The following is a 20,558-nucleotide window of genomic DNA, read 5'->3' on the forward strand; positions in this document are numbered from 1 at the left end:
GGCGCCCCAATGTTTATTTATTTTAGAGGGAAACAGAGCGCAAGCAGGGGAGGGGCAGAGAGAGAGAGAGAGAGAGGGAGACACAGAATGGAAGCAGGCTCCAGGCTCTGAGCTGTCAGCACAGAGCCTGACACGGGGTTCGAACCCACAAACTGCAAGATCATGACTTGAGCCGAAGTTGGCTGCTCAACCGACTGAGCCACTCAAGTGCCCCGAGAAAGCAATCACTCTTTTTTGAGTAAAAAAAATAAATAAAATAAAGTACAATAGTGCTTGTAAATTTTCTGCCATGGATACCAACCATTTCCAAGAATTTCTAGTCTAAAATAAGATCATATCATAAGCAAACCAATAACTGCTGCCACATTACACTTACAATAACAATAATCAATCTATTACCCAGTATGTAGCTGAAAGAAATAACTTTATTTATTTTTTATATGAAATTTATTGTCAAATTGGTTTCCATACAACATCCAGTGCTCATCCCAACAGGTGTCCACCTCAATGCCCATCACCCCCCTTTCCCCCTCCCCCCACCCCCATCAACCCTCAGTTTGTCCTCAGTATTTAAGAGTCTCTTATGGTTTGCCTCCTTCCCTCTCTGTAACTTTTTTTTTCTCCTTTCCCCTCCCCCCTAGTCTTCTGTTGAGTTTCTCAGGATCCACATATGAGTGAAAACATATGGTATCTGTCTTTCTCTGCCTGACTTATTTCACTTAGCATAACACTCTCCAGTTCCATCCATGTTGCTACAAATGGCCAGATTTCATTCTTTCTCATTGCCAAGTAGTATTCCATTGTATATATAAACCACATCTTCTTTATCCATTTGTCAGTTGATGGACAATTAGGCTCTTTCCATAATTTGGCTATTGTTGAAAGTGCTGCTATAAGCATTGGGGTGCAAGTGCCCCTTTGCATCAGCACTCCTGTATCCCTTGGGTAAATTCCTAGCAGTTGAAACCAATAACTTTAAAGACTAATTTAATTCCAAATAAAACCAGAGGCTTTTCACTGTGTTTCTTAAAGAACAAAGTTTCAAAGGGAAAATGGGAAAGGAAGTGAGAAATTATTCAGAAATAGTGCATCCATGTAAGTGAACACATGTTACATCAAACTTGTAAAATTCAACATTAAAGATGGAGCAGGAAACTAAAACTAAGCCAATTCTCTCAAGATTTATGTGTAAAATCCTTGACCCAGGCTAAAAGATCCCACATGATGTAAGTCCTGCCATCTTCACATATCTTGGATATTTTCAAACCCATTGTCTACACTTCCCACACTAGCTTTCTTTCAGAACCTCAAATAAACTAAGCTTGTTGCCACCACTGGACCACTGTTCATGTTGATTCCTTTGCTTGGAATATTCTTCTCCTCTTCTAATCCTTTACTGGCCCCCTAGTAATATGGCACTCCTACTCATTCCTCAGGTTTTTTTTTTTTTATCTGAATCTTTAAAAATTTACTTTAAAAAAGTTTACTTTCTTCAGCTTACTGAAATATCGGTATATAACATATAAGTTTAAGGTGTACTACATGATGATCTGACACATGTGCATACTGCAAAATGATTACCACACACAAATACCATTCTAACTCATTTCTATGAATTCAGTTTTCTTAAGACTTCATAAAAAAGTGAGAACATACTGTGTTTGTCTTTCTCTGTCTGACTTATTTCACTTAGCATAATGTCCTCAAGGTCCACCCATAGGATCGTAAAAGAGAGAATTTCCTTTTTTATGGCTGAGTAATATTCCACTGTATATACCTATACCATATGTTCTATACCTAGTCCATTGATGGACATATTGTTTTCCATGTCTTGGCTATTGTAAATAACACTGCAATGAACATGAGGATATGGATAGCTCTTTGAAATAGTGTCATTTCCTTCAGATAACACAAAGAAGTAGGATTGATGAATAATATGGCAGTTCTATTTTTAATATTTTTGGGAATCTCCATATTGCTTTCTATAGTGGCTGTACCAATTTACATTTCTATCTATAGTACAAAAGGGTTCCCTTTTCTCCATAGACTTGCCAACACTTGTATGTCATCTTTTGTCTTTTCATTAACAGCCATTTTATCAAGTATGAGGTGATATCTCATTGTGTCTTTGATTTGCATTTACCTGATGATTAGTGATACTGCACATCTTTTCATGTACCCATTGGCCATTTTTGTCTTCTTTGGAAATGTTTATTTCAATTCCTTTGCCATTTAAAAACTCAGATGCTTTGTTTTTGGGGGATTGTTTTGTTTGCTGTTGCATTATATGAATTCCTTATGTATGTAGGCCCTTATCGGATAGATGGTTTGCAGTATTTTCTCCCATTTCAAAGGTTGCCTTTTCACTTTGTTGATTGTTTCTTTGGCCATAAAGAAGCTTTTTAGGTTGATATAGTCCTAATTATTTATTTTTGCTTTTGTTGCTTTAGCTTTTGCCATCACATAAAAAAAATCATTGCCAAGACCAATGATCAGGATTTCACGCTCCCCTTACCTATTTCTGCTAGTAGTTTTACACTTTATGGTCTTACATTTAAGTCTTTAACTCATACCAAATTAATTGTGTGTGGTACAGATGTCCAATTTCATTCTTTTGCATGAGTATATCCAGTTTTCCCAACCACATTCACTGAAGAGACTAATGTTTCCCCATTGAGTATTCCTGGCACCCTTGTCAAATATTAGTTGACTGTACTGTGCAGGGGTTTATTTCCAGGCTCTCAATTCTGTTCCACTGTTTTGTTTGTCTGCTTTCATGCAAGTACCATACTGCCTGTGCTTGGAGGAGGAGTGATGGGAGTAGTGTGAATCTATCTTTTCTACCCTCCTCAGTGTGTCTTTTCTTATTTCTGTGTTTTATGCAGATGCTATAATGCCTCACATGAATCCTTGGTTCCTGTGAAGGTATTTTTGCACAGAGACTGTTATTCAAATTGATATTTCTGGCAGGGGTAAGAGTGCTAGAAATTCCTATGCCATCATTTTGCTGACATCAGTCTCATTCCTTAGGTTTTAAATGCCACTTCACAAGGAAGATCACTGCAGATTAGTTCAGACTCTGTTATAATTTTCATTTAATACTACACTTTTTGTTAGTTAGACATCACAATCGTAATTAAATTATTTGTGTAATGTGTACTCTCCTCACTAGGGTTTTAGAGACAGGGACTGAACACATCTTGTTCAAAATTATATTATTAACGTCCAGTATGGTTCCTGAGACATAGGTACTATTCCAGACATTTATTAAAAGACAGGAAAAAAAAACCACAAAGAAACAAAGAAACAGGGGGAAGAGGGATGGCCATGGTTGTTTCAGCCCCCTGTGCCCTCCTTTCCTCTGATTTGTCTATGTAGAAAGTCATCCTGTTCTGCTCTCTGCCATATAGTAAAATGTAGTTATTCAGCTGTGCTAATGGGTAGATCTAATTCTGGAGTAAAATATTAGAAAGGCCCCCTGGCTGCAAATATAAAGTCATGTATTCTGATCAGCTTTATCAGTATAAACATTATTTTCATCTCCCTTTTATGAGTTCTCTAACTCTCAACTAGATCCAAACTCAGAAAGGTAAATGCAAAATATCTTTGGTAAGTGCTACAAAATTTATCTGCCTAGGAGTAAAACCCAGAAAAAAACTTGGTCTTTTAACTATATATAGTACCATTTTTAGAGGTTGAAGCTACTAATGGTTTTCTTCTAATTCCGTAATGTACTAACCTCATTAGGCTATTTGGGGATTATTCATTGAGATTATTCAATTAATATTTTAGTAATAAATACATCAGTAATTAATAGCCAAAGTCTGTTTGAAGTGTTTCACATACATTTATTTAATCCCCTCAACACTGTAGATTATTAATTCCCATTTTATAAATGAGGAAACTGAGTAATTGAGAGGTTAAATATCTTGCTCATGGCACAGATAGGAAACGGTGAAGGCTATTTTAAAACCAAACCAGGTCCCAGAGTCTTAGTAAATGCACTGTTTTGTTAAACGCATGTTTCAGTTAAGTGTGTGTGTGTGTGTGTGTGTGTGTGTGTGTGTGTGTGTGAGAGAGAGAGAGAGAGAGAGAGAGAGAGAGAGAAAGAGAGAGACGTGAAAAGAGGGGAGGAGCAAGAAAGAAGACAGAACGGGACAGGGAGATGTAAAATGTTTTTGTACTGGGGTCAAAGTCAAAGGAATTTGAAAGCCATTGTTCTTAATTAATATGTCATGCTGTCTCCCCATAGGTAGATGAAGAGTCTGTTAATTGCAAGTATACAATTTACTCACTTCCCCTACAGTTTGGCAGGGCATAGTTACTCTTGAACTAATAAGATGCCATCAATACTTATTATTAGCTAATCTTACTCTTTATGATACTACCACAGTTCCCAAAGCACCAGGTGAACTCACAGGTGCACTGCAAAATATTTTAAATTTCTGGGGGAAACATAGTGACATCTGTCAGACAATGTGAAAATTACTAGCTCAACGTAGTTTATAGTTTCAACACTAGATGATGATATACCTTCTCATGACAATCTATCTTTGTGAAACTGAGTTTTTGATGGTTATTGTGATTAAAAGCAACTAAGATGTGAAAAACTGCAGCACCCAACAAGCACACACCCCATTAGTAAGTTAAAGTGGTGATTTAAGAATGAAATTAAAATGTTATTTTTTCATTCAAAGTATCTCTATTATTTTTTAAGTAATCAATAAGTTAAGTAATTAGAATACAAATATTTAAATTGTGTGAACTTAATCACTATTAGGAACTGTTGGGTATTTATTTTGGCCAAGAAGTCATGAAAAATTTACTGATTATACTGAAACCAAGAGAGTTTGGGAACCTCTGCCCTACTATAAGTAAATGGACTTCCTTTAAGGATGTTATAAGATCATGTCTAGCATGTAAGTTTGAAGAAATATCAAGTACTCAATTTTGTGCATGTGGAACAACATAAATGGTCTTTGTTTTTCATTAAAAATTCCTCATTTTAATATAATTGAAAGTGAGCTCATTTTAAATCTCAGGTCTTTATCAGCTTCTAATCTGCTGCAAAACTGTGATCCAAGGGGAAACTGCCTATGAAGTGATCACTACCATTCATGGAAAAAAGCTTAGAAACAGAGCTAAAACAGAAAAAGAATCTCAACTGCAAAACTATCATAATTCAGCAGCCACTCACCTCCCATGTTCCCTCTATCCCTGTCAGAGGCTAGAACATTGCCCTACCTTATGAGCTATACCGCTATTTTTTAAATAATGAAATAAGGTCTTGCATATGCACAATGAGCCTTCCCACAAATGTGACCTTTGGGATTTATCTCCTGATATTTTTAACCATGTTGTCAGTATTCAGATGGGATTTACAATGAATCAAAGCTACTACTGTTCACACTACATTACATCTACAATAGAATGCAATAAGATACCATAATATTTTCATTTGGTACTTTTTATTAGCCTACAGTTCAGTTCTAGTCAATGAAATACACAGTGCTTTCTAAGTTGAAAGCCTCTATTTATAGCACTTCTTTAAGAAGCTGAGATGAAAAAGGAATAACACAGATGACAGGATTCCTCTGACCTAAAAAGCAAGTAAATTACTAACTGCTCGATTTTAAATAAAAATCTTGGGTGGAATAAAGGAATCATCAACTTACCTAAACGGTGACTGGTGACTATAGGGATACTCTGGTGTTAGTTTAAAATAAAGACCAAACACAGCTCTGGAACTATCTTATGATTTAAAACTGAAAACAAAGATGTAATTATTAGAAAGATGCAACAGGTAACCACTAAAGCTAAAAAGTGGTAGGATGAGAAGAAACTCCTTCAACTGCTGGTGACACCCAGAGTTAACTTCAAAGGGAAGTCACTTTATTCGAAACTCAGTGTGTAAATTCTACTCAATCCCAAGTACTAAAACATGATAAACACAATTCCTGGGCCTATGGACTCACTAAAAGCACTATGTTCAAAACCACAAAGAGGGGGATGGAGGAATGGAGAGATTTGGGGGGTTGAAAAAAAGGAAGAAAATACCTCAACTGAGAATCAAATAATAAGGAACTTATTTTATGAAACACTTACTAAATTTACCTATTCCTTCTGTATTTATTGGCTCAAAATTAAGTGACCCGATTACCTGCACAAAAACAGAATTAATTTATTTTTTATCCAAAGAAAGTGACAACAATTGCCATTTGCTAAAATAGCTCTCAACTTAGTGATAAAAGAGATGGGTTATAAATGGTCTCTAGGGCTTTTCTTGCTCTGGAGTCCATCAGTACTTTCCAGGATGGTGACTGGGAAGAAGAGGGTATTTACCCACACTATCCCTATATGAAACCTCCCCTAACACAACCATGTCAAAATATTTCTATTGTTTACATATGATAAATGCATAAAAGAGTGAGTGAGTGTGTGTGTGTGTGTGTGTGTGTGTGTGTGTGTGTGTATGTAGTGCAATTATTTGGATACTTTCTAACCAATGGAGTAACAATAAAATGAGAGGAAAATACTCTTAATTAGCACAGACCCAACTAGAATATGTGTGTTTGTTTTGGTAAAGAAACACTCTGATTAGTCTCTCTTGCACATCTGGAAATTACTGACATCTTTGAACAATATTACTTCACTCCTAGCGAGAAGAGCTGTAGAGTCTATTTAATAGTGTAACAATTTAACCCACCTCCTGGTGTCTTAGAATTTTAATACTGAGGGTTTTAATTACAGTAAGCCTGCCAACAAAATAAAAGTAAAACAAAAAAATCAGACCTAGAAATAACAAGAAAAGTCCTTAAGCACATTTTTTACATGGAAAGATAGAAATACACAAGCACAGTGTGACTGTCATATCTCTTCAGGAAATTAGTAGCCAAAAAGGTTCACTCCTCCAGTTTCTACTTCAGTATTAATGGGTTGAGCAATTACCACATGGAACAAACCCCTTTAATACCACCTGGTCTACTTCCCAGCAGTGAATTCCACTCCCAGGCTTGTCATGGCTCATTTAGATAGTACAGTAAGTTTCCTCTGTAAGTCGGCTCCTAGAGCTTACAGAATTTAAGATATAATGAGATACGAAGGTGTTTATCATGAGGTAGAATGGAACTCTGAGCCAAAGCAACAGGAGTTGGATATCATGAGCAGGCTGGGAACAGAAAGGTTTTTTTTTTTCCTCTAAAGTATATTGGAAAAATAAACTATTCCATAAGACGCACAAAGTTTGGGTAAAGATGAAAGTTTTTAAGCAGAAGTAAATCTCTACCTTATAAAAACTTAAAGAGAACAAAATAACATTTCAGAAATACAGATCAAGAGGGGCAAGCACATCTTTCATCATTGCCTCTTGCTACCTTTCCACATAAAATTTTGGTTCGAGAGAGTTGTAATCTACTCCATCCCTTAAGAAAAAACAAAATTTTTGAAACATATAATATGTCTAAAAATTAGCAATCAAAACTCTTGTTATGGATTTCAAAGACTTCAGGAAGGAAAAGTATGTATACAAAAATAAAGGCCAGCAAAAATTAAGAGAGAAGGAGAAAAAAAACTACCATATTGAAAATAAATTTAGTTTAAATGGAACTTATAATTCTGATTAACATTATGAACTAAGCCAACATAAAAAGGCCCTCCCCTCGTGCTCCAAATTCATGAAATCACTCATAAAACAGAAAATAATTAGGTATCAAGCACGAGCTAAACCAGAAATGCCAATAATGAAGACCAAACTCAAAGCCAAAGCACTGATGGAGTTTAAGTGAAATGGCTCATGAGGGGTAAAAAAACAAACAAACAAACAAACAAACAAACAAAAAAAAAACCAAAACAGGTTAGAGGCCTTAATAGCTAAGGACTAGGGAAGAGATTCCAGGATTCAGGCTCAGGAAGAGATGGAAATGATCTATATGTATAAAGCTAAAGAAAGTCACAAAGGTTTGTTCCATCTGTAAAATGGGGACCAGAAAAACTCTGCCTACCAGGCCAATGGAGCAGCAAAGAGTCTACAGTTATGAGTGGGAAAACAGTCATCCGTGAAAAATCATTAGGTTCACGCAACACAGAATTCCAAGCACAGCAATTCATATAAAAATTGATCCAGAAACAGTGAATGTATTTGGTCCCTGCACAAAGTCAAAGCTGATCTAAAGAAATAAGACTTCTAAGAAAAGTAGTCCCACAGAAGATGAGTTCATTATCAAAAATTACAAACCTATATAAGAAAAATTCTCATGAGAAAAACTTAAAAGTTACAACAAACTGTAGAATTCACATTGTAAAAATTGGAAATAACTGAGCTGTGTTAAAGGGCATTTAAAAAGAAATAACAGGAGGTGCCTGGGTGGCTCAAGTCGGTTAAGCGTCCGACTTCAGCTCAGGTCACGATCTCGCGGTCCCTGAGTTTGAGCCCCGCGTCCAGCTCTGGGCTGATGGCTCAGAGCCTGGAGCCTGCCTCCGATTCTGTGTCTCCCTCTCTTTCTGTCCCTCCCCCATTCATGCTCTGTCTCTGTCTCAAAAATAAATAAACGTTAAAAAAAAATTAAAAAAAAAAAAGAAATAACAGAAGCTCTCCTAACAGAATGCCATGTATCATCCTCTTTATCCCTTCCAATCAATTTGCTGATGCTCAAGGCATACTGAAATGAGGCAAGTAGAAGGCAATTGTAGAAGACTATATTGGGATGTCTGGGATGTCTAACCAACATCCATACTACTCCTACCTCTTAGCTTCTTCCTTCCAACATTTTTAATGTATTCACTTCTTCCACAGTGTGGATCAAAGATAAAGACCCCATCTCGACCTCAGAGGTAGATTCTAATTAAAACAAGGTAAAAATGGTAATCCTATTTTCCTTTCCCAATCACTTGGCATATGATTCAGGCTGGCCAAATGAATGTCGAAGGGAAGCCTGTATGGAGGAGGCGGGAGAAGACTTCTGAAAAAGTGGTTCTTATATCTAAGGAACACCTGAAAATGGTTGGCATCATCTTGATAACAGCCTGAGGATACAATCAACATACAATCTGAGGCCAGTATACCCATTTGGTGGATAATTTTAAACATTTCTACTGTAGCTATATTTATGTCTCCTTTGCTTACCTTTTATAGATTATGCTTTCTCACTACAATGCAATAATATTGTGAAATCAACACTAAGTACTTTCCCTAATTTCATGAAATGAAACTACCCTACCCTCTATAACACATGGATTAAGGAGAAAAGCTCAGGAAACCAAAAGACTATTATAATACAAAATGAGAAATTTTTGTATATCAAAATATGGATATAGCTAATGGGAGTCTTAGAAAAAAATTTATAGCATTCAATAATAACTAAAAATATTCAACTCAAGTAACTTGTGGGACGCCTGGGTGGCTCAGTTGGTTGAGCATTCGACTCTTGATTTGGGCTCAGGTTATAATCCCAGGGTCATGGGATTGAGCCCTGTATCAGGATCCACTCTGAATGTGGAACCTGCTAAGATTCCCTCTTTCTCTCCCTCTGCCCCTCTCCCCTGCTCATGTGCGTGCTCTCTCTCTCAAAAAAAAAAAAAAAAAGGAAGAAAGAAAGAAAAAGAAAAAAACGTTTTAAAAAAGAAGAAAAGAGTAACTTGAAAAAACCAAACATTGTAAATGTAAGAAAAATAGAAGAAATTCATAATAGAAGAGAATCTAGTGGAGTAAAATCAAATAGATATTGAACAACATCCAAATCTAGCTCCTTAATAAGAAATATAAAGGAGTCAAACTTCTAGTGACATCGAACATGGTGGGGGGGGGGAGTCAAAAAGTATATGAATGAAAACAGGACATAAATACAGTATAGACTTTGAAAGTACCCACTAATCAGAAATAATAGCACTGAACTGTTAGGTAAGTGAGAAATAAACTTTTATTGTGTTAAGTCACAGAAAGTTTGGGGTGAGTTTTTTACAACAGCTTGTGCTACTCTAACTAATAAAACTAATAAAGGGGTAATAGGGTATACAATAGCAACATCTGCTTTAAAAAAAAATAACCCTTTTGCACACCAGCAATAAAAATCAGAGCATTTAACTGAAAAAAAAAAATAGCATTAATATGAAAAGAGTAAGGGTTCCAGACAATTCAGACACAGAACACTGAATAGAGATTGGTTCTGCCACTACCAGAACTTAAAAGTAAAACGGTAAATAAAATCATAATGAACTAGCATAGCAATAACAAATAGGTGAATGGAAAATTGTACAGAGTCCAGAAACAGACTCAAGCTATGTTATATGGATGGCAGCAGAACCGACTTTCCAAAGGGGAAAAACTAAAAACATTTTCCTCACACCAAACAATTCAGATATATTAAAGACTTACACATAGAAACAAAACTTTCACACATATAAAACCAATTCTTTTAAAATATATGATCTCCTCCAGAACGTCTTATCAAAGGATGCACCCCACTCATACTGGCCATTTATTTTTATATTCACCCACAGAACCTTATGCCTCATTCTATAAAAAACTCTGTGTTCGGGGCGCCTGGGTGGCTCAGTCCGTTAAGCGGCCGACTTCAGCTCAGGTCACGATCTCGCGGTCCGTGAGTTCGAGCCCCACGTCGGGCTCTGTGCTGACAGCTCAGAACCTGGAGCCTGTTTCAGATTCCGTGTCTCCCTCTCTCTCTGACCCTCCCCCGTTCATGCTCTGTCTCTCTCTGTCTCAAAAATAAATAAACATTAAAAAAAAATTAAAAAAAACAACAACAAAAAAAAAAACCTCTGTGTTTAAGTCTATAAGCTCTGTAAAGTTAGGAACACACAAACACATATCTCAATGAGTACTTTATCCACCATATTTAGCATAATTTCAGAAATGTATTAAGACTAGAAACAAGGCATAAATATTGTAAAATGCACTAAAGAAACAAAACAGAGACTGAAGTTTAGGGGAACTAGGGCTGACAAACAAGATTATGCAGGTTTCTCTATAGCCAATGTGATCTGGTGTAAGCCATGAGAAAAAAGTAGAACCATAAAAGGCAGAATTATGAAGAAAGCATTTAAGACTGAAAAATGGTTTTAGCAAAAGTAATTAGGGAAGGAGAATATAAGGTAAATTTGAATAATTAGATGTTTCTGGAGAAGGAAGATAAAAAGTATAAAGGGAAATAAAGCCAGAAATTTATCTAGAGACAAAATTACAGGTTTGATTGGAATATGGACCTTCTAAAGGTTTTTAAAGACAAACCTGTAAGTACAACATAATTAGATATAAAAGTAGGAATAAATAAAATAAAAATAGGAATTGCTTATAAATAAATGTTTCAAGTAGAAGCCGGGATATTAGGAGCACCTGGGTGGCTCAGTCAGTTGAGCACCCGACTTTGGCTCAGGTCATGATCTTGCGGTTCATGAGTTTGAGCCCCACACTGGGCTTGCTATTATTAGCAAGGCAGAGCCCGATTCAGATCCTCTGTCCCCTTCTCTGTGCCCCTCCCCTACTTGCTCTCTCTCAAAAATAAATAAACATTTTTAAAAGCACCTGGATATTAGAAAGGTCATGATAGTACTTTTATCTAGTTCATATTCAACTCAGTAATATGCATTATACTGGTCACTCCCTAAGATGAAAAAAAGAAAATGAAAAGAGTAACATGGAACTTTATTATATTTCATGTTATGGGAGCAGGGAAATGAATATTTCTAACATCAGCCTTTTGACAAAAGAAAAAAAGAACAGTGAATACAGATCTTGATTATTTTTAAAAAATAATATCCATAGAGCATATCTGAATCAATCACACTTTTATAAGAGAATCCTCTTATTTGCACTGTCTTGCTCTTTTTATGATTTTAATGCCCAATTCCAAATTTAACCATTAGATAAAGGCAATTTGATAATCCTAAGGATTTCAAATGTTTTATAAATAAGCTAAGAAAATGCATATACAAAGAAAAAGAAATGAGAGCAAAACAAAAAACGAAGGAATCCAAAAACCCAAAAAACAAAAGGCAACCGAAAAAACCAAAAACCAAAAGAACAAAACCCAAAGAAATAACAAAAGAAAAGGAAAGTTGTATGAGGTAGGCGTACCCAAAGACAAAGGAATACCAAAGGACTGCTATATTTGTGGGTACTTTGAGCTTGAAAGCTAACACCAAACATGGCGCCAGAGCCCTAAAGAGGGAGATATATTTTGGTAAATCCATTCTAGATGTGTACATTACCACCTATGAAACTCAAGTTCAATTTCAAGACCAAAAGTGCTTGCTATCTCTAATAGTTAGTAACCAACCACCTAGCTCTAAAAAGCAACAGTATCTCTAACCAGAAAATGCATTGGTCAGAAACACACTGAGAAGAAATAACTTCATTCTGAGTGGAAAATTATACCAGTGTTGATGGGGTATTATAAGAATGTCACTATGTGGAAGAAAAGACAAAGAATGAATCCAGCCACAACTGCTTTCATATGCACAGCAAAGATATCCTTTGTTAAAATAAGAGGTTCATCTGTTTTCCCTCAGAGAATGACTTAGGTCTAAAATTGATGTGTGTATCACAAATATTTTCCATAGCAACAGTTCCTAACCAAACAAGGATCTTTTTTAAAAAAGTAAATTCCACGCCCAATGTGGGCCTCAAACTCACAATGGCGAGATCAAGAGTCTGATGTTCTACTGACTGGGCCAGCCAGGAGCCCCCCAAATAAGCATCTTTTATTTAATTTCCTAGATTATTAAACCAGAGAGAAAAGATGAATCCTGGGCTAAACAATGTTAAATGTGTCCTGAAAATCTAACTTGTAGAAAAGACAAATAACACAAAGGCTATTTTAAAAAGTTATTTGCCTTTATATTCTCTTAGAATACTTTCACTTTGAAGATAAAAATAATTTAGTACAATTCAAAAAATATATACTGTGTGCCAGTTATGTGTTGGGTACTAGGCTTATTTCCAGAGATCCAAAATAAGCAACACTTCTGAATGTCAGGTGTCTGGAGGAAAATAAAGCCTGCAAAAAAATGACTTTAACACAATGGGGTAAATCCTATAGAAACACACATGCAGGGGCGCCTGGGTGGCTCAGGTGGTTAAGCATCCAACTTGGGCTCAGGTAATGATTTCATGGTTTGTGAGTTTGAGCCTTGCATTGGACTCTGTGCTGACAGCTCAGAGCCTGGAGCTTGCTTTGGATTCTGTGTCTCCCTCTCTCTCTGCCTCTCCCCTGCTAGCTCGCTCGCTCGCTCTCTCTCTCTCTCTCTCTCTCTCAAAAATAAACATTAAAAACAATTTTTTAAAGAAACACACAGGTAATAGATATTTAACATCATTTGTAAAGTTCTGTACAAAATCCTTTACACATATATACCTTTTATCTTTAACATTTAGTTATTTCCATTTTCTTAATGGTGTCTTTTGAAGAACAGCTTTTAATTTTGATGAAGTCCAATTTATCAATTTTTTTCTTTTATGGTTGGTGTATTTTGTATACTGAGAAATCTTTGCCTACTCCAAAGCTTCCTGTTTTCCTCCAGAAGATTATGGTTTTACCCTTTAAGTCTAAGATGCATTTTTAATTAATTTTTGCATATAGTATAAGGTTTTTACCTCATATTGACCCTACAGACATCAATTATTGAAAAGATGTCTGTTTCTCCATTGGTGCCTTTGACTATTAATAGGTAAGTCTATTGCTATACTCTTTGTTCTGTTTTATTATTTTATATGCCAGTCTTCATGCCAATACTACATTTTTTTATTACCGTCATTTTATAGCAAGAGTTTAAATTAGGTAGTACAAGTCTTCCAACTCAGTTCCTTTCAAAATTGGATTCACCCTGCCATATTCATTGCAATTCCATATAAATTTTAGACTCCAATTGTCAGTTTCTATCCAAAAGCCCCCTGTGATTTTGGCTGTGATCGAGGTGCAAATATAAATCAATTTGGGGAATATAGGTATCTTAAAGTTTCCTTATTCAAATCATAAACTAGATATATCTCTATTATGTAGGTGTTTTTAATTTTTCTGAGTATATTCTGTAGCTTTTAGAGATCTTATATGATTTTTGTTAAATTTATTCTGAAATACTTTATGTATTCTGATGCCATTATAAATAACATTTTCTAACATCTCAGTTTCCATTTATTTGCTGCCAGTATATGGAAATACAACTGATTTTTATGTATTGCGCTGCTTAGATAATCACATTATCTGTGTATAAAGAATACTGTACTACCTTTTGAATTTTATTCTTTCTTTTCTTGACAAAATTATGTAACTAGGATCTCCAATGTAATTATGAACAGTGGGATAAAAGTGGACATCTTTTTTTTCCATTTATCTATTTAATATATTGTCAAGTTAGCTAATATACAGCATATACAGTGTGCTCTTGGCTTTGGGGGTAGATTCCCATGATTCATCGCTTATAAAAATGGACATCATTATATCCTTTGCAATCTTACAGGGAAAGTGTTCAACTTTCATCATTAGGTGCGACGCTAGCTGTGAATTTTTCATTTGTTTTCTTTATTGAACCGAAGAAACTATTTTCTACTCCAAGTAAGTTAAGAGTTTTTTTTTTTTTTAATTTTTTTAACATTTATTTATTTTTGAGACAGAGAGAGACAGAGCATGAATGGGGGAGGGTCAGAGAGAGGGAGACACAGAATCTGAAACAGGCTTCAGGCTCCGAGCTGTCAGCACAGAGCCCGACGCGGGGCTCGAACTCACAGACCGCGAGATCATGACCTGAGCCGAAGTCGGCCACCCAACCGACTGAGCCACCCAGGCGCCCCCCCCCCTTTTTTTTTTTTTTTAAGAGTTTTTATCATGAATGGATGTTGCCTTTTGTCAAAACAGGTTTCTCAATGTACTGATAATTGTATCATTTTTATTCTCTTAATGTAGTGAATTTAATAAATTCATTTTTGATACCTGAACAAACCTTACATTCCATAAATAAGCCTAATTTGGCTGTTAATATGTTAGCTTTCTTCTTATGTTAGATTCAATTTTCCAAGACTGTTGGGGACTTTAATGTCAATGTTCATGAGGTAGACTGACTTGTAATATTCTCCTTTTATCATGTCCTTGCCAGATTTAGATGTGGGGCAAATTCTGGTCTCAAAGATGAATTAAGTATTTCCTTCTCTATTTTCTGAAAGAGTTTCTATAAGACTGTTATTATTTCTGGGGTGCCTAGGTGGCTCAGTCGGTTAAGCGTCCGACTTCGGCTCAGGTCATGATCTCAAAGCTTGTGGGTTTGAGTCCTGTGTTGGGCTCTGTGCTGATAGCTCAGAGCCTGGAGACTGCTTCAGATTCTGTGTCTCCCTCTCTCTCTGCCTCTCCCCCGCTTGCACTCTCTCTCTCTTAAAAATAAAGATTAAAAAAAATTAAAAAAAAATTATTAATATTTCTTACTTAGACGTTTAGTGTAACTCACCAGTGAAGACATCTGGGCCTGGAGTTTTATTTGTGGAAACGTTTTTGATTATAAATTCAGTATCTTTAATAGATACAGGCTGGTTGATTTTATATTCCTAATTTTGAGCCAGTTCTGATGAACTATTTTTCAAGGAATTTGTCTATTGTACCTAAGTTATCACATTTATTGGTATAAACGTATTCTAAATGTTCATTTAAAAAACACTTTTTTTTAATGTTTGTTTATTTTTGAGATAGAGAGAGAGTATGAGTAGGGGAGGAACAGAGAGAGATGGAGACACAGAATCCGAAGCAGGGTCCAGGCTCTGAGCTGTCAGCACAGAACCTGACGCGGGACTCAAACTCACAAACCATGATATCATGACCTGAGCAGAAGTCAGACGCTTAACTGGCTGAGCCACCCAGGTGCCCCTAAATATTCTTATTGTCTTCTCAAATGTCCTTAGAATCTTGAATGATACCCCTTGTTCCCTCTTTCATTCCAAATATTGTTAATTCTTGTGTCTTCCTTCTTCCTTGGATGAGTCTTGCTAGGGGCCTATCAATTTATTAATTCTCTGACAAACCATGGTTGATTTTGTGAATTTTCTGTGCTGTTTTCTATTTCCTTGATTTTTGCTCTTATCTTTATTATTTCCTCCTTTCTATTTACTTTTGTTTACACTTTGGTCTTTCTTTTTCTAATACTGTAGTGTAGAAACTCAGATAACTGAATTTGTACTTCTTTTCTGATACAGGCATTCAAAAGTGGAAGTTTCCCACTTAAGTACTAGTACAACTATATAACACAAAATTTAACATTTATATTTTCATTAAGTTCAAAATGATTTCTCATAATCCTTATGATTTCTCTGAGCCGTGGTATTTTGAACTGTATTATTTAATTTCCAAACATTTGAGAGCCTTCCCAGATATCTTATTAATTTCTAACTTAATTCCATTGTGGTCAGAGAACAATTCTGACATATTTAGTCTTCTGAAATTTATTAAATTTATTTTTATGGTCCAGCATATGGTCTACCTTGGTGAACATTCCATACATATTCAGAAAACATATATGTCCTTCAGTTGTTGGGTGTACTATTCTATAAATATTAAATAAGTCAAGTTGATAGTCTCAATCTGTATTTTTACTGCCTACTTTTTTTTTTTTAACATTTATTTATTATTGAGAGACAGAGAGACACAGAGCATGACAGGGGAGGGGTAGAGAGAGGTAGAATCTGAAGCAGACTCCAGGCTCCCAGGAATCAGCACAGAGCCTGATGCAGGGCTCGAACTCACAAACTGCGAAATCGTGGCCTGAGCCAAAGGTGGTCACCCAACCAACTGAGCCACCCAGGTGCCCCTACTGCTTATTTTTTTATTCACTTACTCTATCAATTTCTGAGAAAGAGGGGTTATAATCTCCAGTGATGACTAAGGGCTATGGATTTGTCTGTTTTTCACATTAGTTCTTTCAGTTTGCCCTTCATGAATTGTGAAGCTCTGTTATTAGGTATATACATTATGTAAAGAACCGCTGTGTCTTTCTAATGAATTGTCTACTTTATCATTATGATAAATCCTCCTTTAATTCAGGAAGACTCTTTGGAAGTCTCCTTCATCTGATATTAATATAGCCATACCAGGTTTCTTTTGGATTACTGTTTACAAGGACCATCTTTTTCCATTCTTTAATTTCAAGATCTGTGTTTATAACAGTATATGTCTTACAGACAACATTGCTTCTTTTTTTAAATTCATTCTGATAATCTCAATCCTTAATGTTTTAGCCCATTTCACTTTGACATAAGTATTGATACACTGAATTTCTATCCATCATACATTTATCCCTTCTATTCTTTGTTGCTCTGTTGTTCCTTTCTTGCCCTTTTTTTTCTGAGTAAATGAAATAATTTTAGTATTATGTTCTATTTCCTCTAGAAATAGAGGAATTTTCAGGGAAGGTTGTTGTTTTTTTTTTATTTCTGTTTTTGTGGTTAACTTTTTGAAGTTGCCTTACAGCTAACAATATGTATCCTTAACTTACCACAGTCCATTAAGATCAGAAATTATAAATCTTCACAACTGATACTTCCTACTTTCTATTTCACAAAGGTAACAACCTTAAAATATAAAGTTTCTCCCCAACCTCTTGTGCTATTATGGTCATATTCCCTTTTATATACATTATAAACTCCACCAAATAATGCTGTTACTTTTGCTTTAAATAGTCGGTTGTCTTTTAAAGAATGATAAAAAAAAAAAAGTTTCTATAAATCTCAACTAATTTACCAGGTTTGGTGTTCTTTATTCTTTCCTACCGATTCATGTTCCCATCTGGTTTCATTTCCTCTCAGCTAGAACATCCATTCATAACTTCTTACAGAAGAGTGTGTCTTCTAGAAATGAAGACTTTTCATGTTTGTTTATATGAAAATATCTGTATTTAACCCTAGTTTTTTAAGAGTCTTTTTATTTGGCCATAGAATTCTAGGCTAATAATTTTTTCTCACTACTTTAAAAGAAGTTCCATTTCTTTTGATCTCCAATTTTTTTTTTTGAGAGAGAGAAGGGAGGGCCGGAGAGAGGGGGACATTCTTACATACAAACCATATATATTCATGGGGCAGAGAAAGCACTGTAAAAGCTGAAAAAGAGAGGTACTTTGGGAGCCTTTATCTGTAAAGCTCAATGCTTTACTTGCTACTTAGAGATTATTCCAGTCATTTGAGGCTCTTCACATGAAAAAGATGATTAAGAAGAATGATTTTTTTTTTAAGAATATGGTTTCTTCTGTTTAGAAGTTACATCTGGGGGCATCTGGGTGGCTCAGTCGGTTGAGCATCTGACTTCGGCTCAGGTTATGATCTCACCGTTCATGGGTCTGAGGTCTGCGCTGACAGCTCGGAGTCTGGAGCCTACTTCACATTCTGTGTGTGTCTCTCTCTCTATGTCTCTCTCTCTCTGTCCCTCCTCCACTTGTGCTCGCACCCTCTCTCAAAAGTAAATAAATAAACATTTAAAAAAAAAAAAGTTACACCTGACTCTAAATGGCAAAAAAGTGGATTAAGGCTTTAAGGGAGGAGAAAGGCATGGGATATTTGGGGTTATTTGTAACTGATTCCAATTCAGGTCACAAGAAAATAAAAAGATTTGAGAAAAACATTTGTAATACACATGCCGTTTTGTGAGAAGCTGAGCATCATGATCAAAGTTTAGGAGCAGAAAGAGGTAAAAAATTCTAATAATTACTACATCCATTAAAGCCATTTCTTCCACTGTTCTATAACAACTTAGAGCCCCAAGTAAACTATCAGTCTGATGAGGAAAGACGCCAGTAACAGTTAAGATCATTCCATAAGGTGGGTATATAAGTGAGCTGGAGATCAGGGCTGAAAAAAAGGGGGCAAAATTAAGGAGTTAATCAAGACTAGAGAGGAAAACCCAAAGTCCCAAGGGATAGTTGATTATAGACACACATCCTGCTTGATCATTTCAACAAGGATGGGTCCCACCAGTGTTGTTGATGGTTATGCTATACAACATACTTTGTTTCCTTTTTCAATTCAAGTATAGGAAATTTTTATATTTATGTGATTTCCTAAAGAATATTTAAACTTCTGTATTTTAGGCCGCTGTGAAAAATGCTTCTAACTTCACCATAAGTCTTTTATCATAGGTCTACTGCTTCCAAGATAGGCATCTGATGGAACCATAGATAAATGTGGCTTTGCAAAAAGTACACATATTCTTATGTAACTTAGAATGCACTTCAATTGGTTACTAGGGTATAATTGTTCCTGGGATATAATTTGTGTAACTCCCCAATTTTGTGGTTAATTTGGAAGATTGTCATCAATTTCCAAATGGGATTTTTTTTTTATGTCAGCAACTTTACGATAAATTTAAAAATGAAATACTACAGGGTATCAGAATAAAAATAATTAGTAATACAAAAATAATTTATAACACAAACTAATTTTAATTATTCAAGGTATAACAGATTAACACCTAACCTACACTAGCCCCAAAGTATTAGACAAAAAAGCCTGGACTCTTTTGAGTAACCATTTTCTATAGCTTAAATTCTAAACATATTCTATTTTTCTCACTTAAAAGGCAAAGATTCTTTAAATGTCAGAACTTAGATTATATTATTGGACTCCTTCTAGGTACATGCAAAAATTTATTTTATTTGTGGGAAGTCAGATCTTTCTTTAGCCAAAAGGCATCTCAAGAGTATATAATTTAGCCCCAGAAGTTTGAATTTCTCTGCCAACTTTACTAATGGAATGCTACTTATCAAACAACTCTGGATTCTCAAAGAAACTAAAGAGGTTTTCCACCACTTCCCGAAATAAACCTGTTCTCAGGGTAGTCATATTCATAGTTTAATAAAAATTTTTATTAAAAATGAAAAATTAGTCTTTTTATTCATAGTACTGACATAAGGTGAGACAGCAGCAGGAGTATGAGTGTGAGGCAGCAGAGGATGAACCATATCTAGATCTTACTACTCAAACTCATGACCTGAATTGATACCTAGCATTTATTATGGTTATAAGCATTGTTATTTTATTATTTTTTCCCTTCTCCAATTCATCCTTCATTTCTTAGGGAAAGAGACTAATATAAAAGCAGAATGAAAAAATAATGGCTAACAAAACCACAGCATAAGTAAATGAAGAACCAACATGGGATCTGCCAATAAAAATGCTCCTTTCAAAGCTGGCTAACCAACTCAAATGTTTCTACTGACTCATTGGCATGCTACCAAGTGAACAGTTTCATATGTCTCCCAAAACTCATGGCCACCATTTGTTTGTAACAGATGCTCAAAAATTACAATCATAAATTCTAGGGTTGGAAAAGAACGATTAGGTCATTCCATTTGGTCTGATGTGGTCAGGATTATTGCAAAAAACTAGACTATTCTAGCGCTTTGCTAACAAATTTTCTGTATTTTTTTATATATACAGGCCGGCTGCCTTCTTCTCAGGGGAGACTTTTCTTACTCTAGGTTTGAAGTCACACATATGCATGTTTCAGTCTCTTGTACATCGCATTCCTCTCATATTTCTTCTGCATTTCAAGTTCTCTGGTTATAGTGAATAATTCTTTTCA

At 35.5% G+C, this 20,558-nt stretch overlaps 1 protein-coding gene and 1 long non-coding RNA gene across 15 annotated transcripts in view; both read right to left on the reverse strand.

The window, feature by feature from the left end:
* The window catches only part of ERC1 (ELKS/RAB6-interacting/CAST family member 1), a 518,359-nt gene that overhangs the window by 204,249 nt on the left and 293,552 nt on the right, over window positions 1-20,558 (reverse strand). The window lies entirely within an intron of this gene.
* Window positions 1,436-11,522, reverse strand: LOC122474046. Its single transcript, XR_006294775.1, has 2 exons — window positions 10,772-11,522; window positions 1,436-10,520 (listed from the first exon to the last, which is right to left on the reverse strand). It is a non-coding gene; the product is annotated as an uncharacterized LOC122474046 (long non-coding RNA).

The sequence above is a fragment of the Prionailurus bengalensis genome, chromosome B4 (genome assembly GCF_016509475.1).
Source record: "Prionailurus bengalensis isolate Pbe53 chromosome B4, Fcat_Pben_1.1_paternal_pri, whole genome shotgun sequence".
Lineage (NCBI taxonomy): Eukaryota > Metazoa > Chordata > Mammalia > Carnivora > Felidae > Prionailurus > Prionailurus bengalensis.